This window comes from Saccoglossus kowalevskii, chromosome 14 (genome assembly GCF_978046115.1).
Source record: "Saccoglossus kowalevskii chromosome 14, keSacKowa6.1, whole genome shotgun sequence".
Classification (NCBI taxonomy): Eukaryota; Metazoa; Hemichordata; class Enteropneusta; family Harrimaniidae; genus Saccoglossus; species Saccoglossus kowalevskii.
In genome coordinates, this window is record NC_140654.1 from 13,273,608 (window position 1) to 13,279,573 (window position 5,966).

General features: G+C 36.9%; 1 long non-coding RNA gene across 1 annotated transcript; it reads left to right on the plus strand.

Moving 5' to 3' along the window:
• The first annotated feature begins 4,736 nt into the window (after nt 1-4,736).
• On the plus strand, nt 4,737-5,528 carry LOC144359870 (uncharacterized). The gene is made up of 3 exons (XR_013422093.2): nt 4,737-4,819; nt 5,081-5,163; nt 5,281-5,528. It is a non-coding gene; the product is annotated as an uncharacterized LOC144359870 (long non-coding RNA).
• Nucleotides 5,529-5,966: the final 438 nt, after the last annotated feature.

A 5,966-nucleotide genomic window follows, 5' to 3' on the forward strand; every position in this document is an offset into this window, starting at 1 on the left:
AAGCAATTTCACATCGTTAGACACGCCCCAAAACAGATGACGAGATTTGACAGGATCGGCCAATGCGCATGCGTATAAAACAGCTGGTACTAATATCCTAATATCCCAATTTCCTAATAACTTATTTTGCACTCGTACAATGCAAACTACATATTGGATTAGGTTGGTTGGCCATCAAGTACCATCCTATGGCACCCAATTCATATATCACCAATACCATAGTACAGAGTTATGTTAACAACGAGTCAAAATAAGGCTAATATACTAAATTTGTATTTAATTAATTGCAAGGATGAGATTACATTGTGAAATGGCCACGATGTACCACGCATCATACATATAGCTAGTTTACCTCGAAAGCCACTTACCGCTAAGCTACTAGTAATATATATTAAAATAATAAAGACAAAACACAGTACTTGTTTCGCCGAACATGCCGTGGATAAATATAGCTAGTAATATATTACAATAATAAAGACAAAACACAGTACTTGTTTCGCCGAACATGCCGTGGATAAATATAGCTAGTAATATATTACAATAATAAAGACAAAACACAGTACTTGTTTCGCCGAACATGCCGTGGATACATATAGCTAGTATATATTTATATACAAGCCGGTAGGCTGGTTGGCGATCCGCTCCGCTCAAAAACAAGCAACATGTTTTTGGTTGTTTCCATAGTATGACATAAACGTGAAGCTAACGTCGGTTTATAACTAAATGGGCCCATATACGAAGTTTGCAAAAACATTCAGTATTTAGAAGTCACTTAGTTTATTACTAGGACGTATTCTTCGTTTACATCATTTATTATTTACATCCGTTTTGCGATAGTATTTTCTAGAATGAAGGCAGCATTTACAGTTCTTTCAAAGTTCAAAGTTGTGTTGGGATTACGTTGATACAGTGTAACAATGTCGGCGCCGGCGATCTCCTACCAGTGCGAAACGTAGCCAAAATAAAAAGCATGGTCATTTGAACACTGCTATTACAAAACCACAGTAAGCTGGCATCGCTGTCGCTGGGTGTATATGATAGAGGGAAGTTGTGCAACCAAATTTGCCGAGTTCGCAGTTTTTCGCCGATAAAAAAATAACTATTAGGCAAAAACTCACCGTACGGGCATTACAATCACCGTTTTCAATCAAATTTGCGTCATCAAACTTAGATAAAATGGAGATCAAACAATTTTCTAATAATTCAATTCCATTTCGTGATTTAAGATTACCATAGAGTGTTGCATTTTGAGGAGGTATATAAACATTACAATAGAGGATATCTTTATCAAAGCCAAACAATTCTTTCTGGAAAAGGAAAAATAAGCAATCATGTAGGTCAGTTTTGATACATTTTACATGGTGAATCAAACTATTTCTATATAATTAGCGTTAATACACCTCCAGAAAATCGACCAAATACTGACCTTCGCGGTCTAATAAGATTGTACACTTTAAACCAATGAAAAAATTAGAGAACTGGTCGACATATTCAGCCCAGGTTTCTGTTAAAGAAATAACATCATATGATAGAAAGTTTATAAATTCGGGAGACTGACGTTTATATTTTAATCCTCTGATATTCCATGAAATAAAGTTTATTGTCGTCGGGATTGGCCGGATTCCTATTCGGCAATATTGTCGACCAGCAAAATTTCTCCAGTGTTCAAGGGTTGTTGTTTGTGTTGAAGACGTGTTCGAGGGCGAGTACTAGATGGTCGTTAGTCTTCTTTTCTTTGGATCTGATTTGATGACCGCGTTTTATCAGAATCCTGAACAATAAACAATTTACCTCTTTTAAAATATCCCTTTTCCCCATCAGACTTCAATTTTCTCAGTATTTTATTTTGGCGCCTTGTCAAATCATTCCCAATTCCAAATCCCCGCTCTTTTAGCACTGGGCGGCCAGTAAGTGCAAGTAACTTATCATCGGAATGGTGAAATTTCACAATAATTGGACGTGTACGGCCCTGAATCGGAGTGTTCGGCACTCTATGTGCACGGACAGTATCCCGTTTAACCCAATGGCATACTTTTCCAGTGATATGTTCATTTAATAGATTTAATACTTTGACCTTACAGTCTTCGAACGACTCGCCGTGTGCTTCAGTGATCCCATACAGTTTTACATTATCTCTTCGAGAGAATGACGTCTGTCTATCAGCATCGTCATCTAAAATATCTATACGTTTGATTATTTTGTCCAGCTTTTCGTTTATCACTGTACAGTCAAGATCTTGAATATTACGATTTTCGTAAATTTCTTCAACTTCATCCTTCAATATGTTCACAGACGTTTCCAATTTAGACACCCGGTCATCTAAACGTAAATTCCTAGATATGGGCAAGGTGTAAAATGTAATCAGCTATTTTATTCGTCCGTAATTTGTACAACGATATTATTTTTTGTAAGCGTACAAAGCATTTTCCAAATTAAATGACGTAATTCGTACACAATTTCAAATTATCAAAAAAAAAATGATAAAAATGTAAAATGTAAATAAAAATTTGCTTTGTCTGTAAAGTGTAAAAACCTATTTTTTACTGTAAATGGAACTTTCATTTTATTTCCTGTAAAAACGTAAAGTGCCGTTTTTATTTCATGTAACCTGTGCCAGCTGCCCCCCTACCCCTCCCCAACCATGTTGAACGCTGTCTTGTACACAAGCATTACTGGGGGTCGATGTTCATCATATTCAACTATATTCACAATACAGTGTTTATAATGAACAAAATAACCATGACAACAGTTAGACAAAGAATTTCACATTCTGATGCTTTGTGGTAACTTTCTCTTTAATGTTTCTTCTTCTACGATTATATATCTATGACCATATCACCTTGACTGTCAGTGTTTAACGTTTTGTGTTGTTTGTTTGTTTGTTGAGAAGTCGGTAGGTGAGAATGTTGGGGTGGGGGTGTCAATAATCAAAAGTTCATGCTGGATGTGATTTCCAAACGCGGAAATACTCCCGACATAATCAACACCCCCATAGCTGCGGTTATCTTGTTGGTAAACCATTAACCTAATTAAAGGTACAAAGCGAACTTGGGGCAGTCTACCCATGAACCTTTGCGTTTTTAGCATGTGTTGTTATCGTCGCTTGGGACTCAATTCCCGCGCGTGCGCAGACGACGACCCCGCTTTATTATTTGAACAGATCAAATGCCAGATTCTTTGAGAAAGTCCGCTGCGTTCTATATTTCTTGTCAGCATTGTTTCTTATTGAAGTGTATAGTTAGCCATGCCGTATCAACCACTCTGGTACTCTCAATTGCATACTCATTTGTAACGGGAAAAGTTCAAAACAGCGAATATACACGACATCTGAAGGAATAATAAATACGGCTCTTTTACTTTCTTAGCTCTAATATCAATACTTGTGATAGGGAACATGGGAAATTGTTGTTGTTGTTGTTGTCCAGTGCCGTAGATGAAATCGGAGATAATGCTAACGTGGCGCTCTTGGAAATCGAAAACCAATTACTAGTACTTCGCTAACGTTTAAAAACGCTGGAATCGAATCAGCGACAGGTACTTATCCGATTACTGTAAAATACTTTATTTTAGCATAGATCCTCTATGATTTTAGCTGGAATTAATTTTGCAGAAAAGACCTTTAGGGTGTTTTGTATAGAACTTATTTTCACTGGTTTTATACAAATTGAATGTAAAATATAGAAAATAGGATATTCGCTGGATTTTATTTTCACTGAATCATTCCTTCAGCGAAAAAAGCGAAAATTAATTCCAGGCGAAAATAAAGAATGTCACAGTGTTCACTATCACGACCACGAACCCATTCCCCCGTTCAATAAATTTATCTGGAAGTAACCAATGCTTTAAGAAAGTTTTGTATAATATTTGGTCCATTTTCTAAAGTTTCAGTTTTGCATTTTGGGGGCTGTCTTAAAATAATACCATCAGGAGAGGTATACCAAAATTGACTTCAATCGGTGATGTATGGCAACTTATGTTGCCCTCAAGTCTGAAAATTGAAAGATTGGGTCGGTCGGTCGGATTTTTTTTTTTTAAACTCGTGAAAACTAAGAGTATCGTAAATAGCCGAGGTATATGGGAAAAAACGCGACCCTATATTTCATATTTTTCGGTCGGTCGCTGAGAGCAACAACAACAATTTTTGTTTGGCCTTATTGTCTGTCGATTCTAATCGTTATTCATGAGTACAGTTGTATTGTCATTTGAGGGCATCCGGTCACGTGGAATGGAATATACCCCACAGTCTATGCAAATCATGCCGTCATTCAACTCTAATGGCTGACAAGATCGTTGGTTACACGACAAAGATGAAGCGCACAACTTCAATACATACAGTACTGTTGGCCCGGGACTGTTGTGCCACGGTGTTGTGTTTACGCTCTCTCGTGTTCGCTTTACACTATTCTGTCCACTTCCTTGTATCCAAGAAACGAAGTTAGTTCCGCTCGTTTAGCGCCCCAACTGAAGTGTCTGGTTATAGCAAGAGCTTTGTATACAACAGTGTCAAAACAGGCGCCGTACTGCAGTCTTTGCCCCTGAGACCACTGGCATTCAAATCACCACGCGATTTTAACAAGAAACCCCGAATTCGAGATGACAAAACAATTATTAACTGTATGCTTTCGGGTACTAGTATATCCACAGTCCCTCTGAAGGCATATACCCGTCTGTTGCAGTCAATAGACACCTTTCATAAGTCAAGCGCCCTCAAACCCACTTCCTGTTTCAGAATGACTGAAAGCGAGGTTAGTAGGTATAAAAAAAAACTCCACTGTCTCAATAGACACACAGCAGCTATACAGGAAGTACTGTTTTAAAGGTAAGAAACGCCCTGAAGTTTGATTTTACTTCTATTTTGACCTAGTACTATACTGAAAGATGATGCACTATGTTTATGAAGTTTTCATGACTGGTTTGTGTGGGGTTTTTTTTCAAAAAGTCATACGAAAAAAAAAAAAACGTATCTGTAGACCCAATTTTGGATAATATCTTAGTTTTTATATTGGAAAATACATGCATATAACCGATACATTTTGTATTTAAGAGGAATTTAGGTATCTCTTTCTCTTTGCTTGTGCAGTCATTCTGAAACAGGAAGTGTTTGAGGGCGCTCGACTTATGAAAGGGGTCTATGGTTTATTGTGATCAAAGACACTAGAAAGAGTGAGTTTCCGTTCACTGCGAGATCTCGCGTAATGCGTGAAAGACATGGATCGAACGTCTGTCGCAAAAATCGAATGATTTGATTTTGAACTTAATTTTCTCTTCTTTTTTTCATAGCCCATTGACGAAATGAGGAATGTGGCGTCGGGATATCATTACTTCATCAAAATTGTCCATCATCAAATGTGTGAAGCTCATTAGGCTTGCAAATATTCAAGCTATTCTTGGTCAAATTTCACTTTTTATGGGAGATTTAGTTAAACATTAAAACTGACCATGCGTTTTTCTCCAAGAATGTCATTGTATTGTCATTGTATAGCAAAAATTAATTCCAAGCGAAAATAAAGTATTTTAGTGCCATCTAAGTCCAAGGTCACTTGTTTGAATTCAAACCCCAGATTGAATAAATGTGATCATCAAACTAATTGTCACACACACACGCACGCACGCACACATACTTGTATTGCAATATGTTCCGAGGACTTCATTGGATTAACTTTTAATATAGTTGAATTAACTTTTAATATAGTTGCGATATGAACTCGATTAAAACGCGTTCCTATATAGGGTTGCGTTTTAATTGGAGTTTAATTAAACTCAATTACAATGCAATACAATGGAGAATTGCATTTTAATTAGGTTTAATTAAACAAGAGTTGAATATCCCGTGACTGAACATAGAAATGTTTGCGAAGCTTAGGTTTAGTATCGGGGTAAGGTATGGTACAATTATATTAATATTAATATAACGTGAACCATACCTTCCCCCGATACTAAACCTAAGCTACGCAAAACGTATTAAT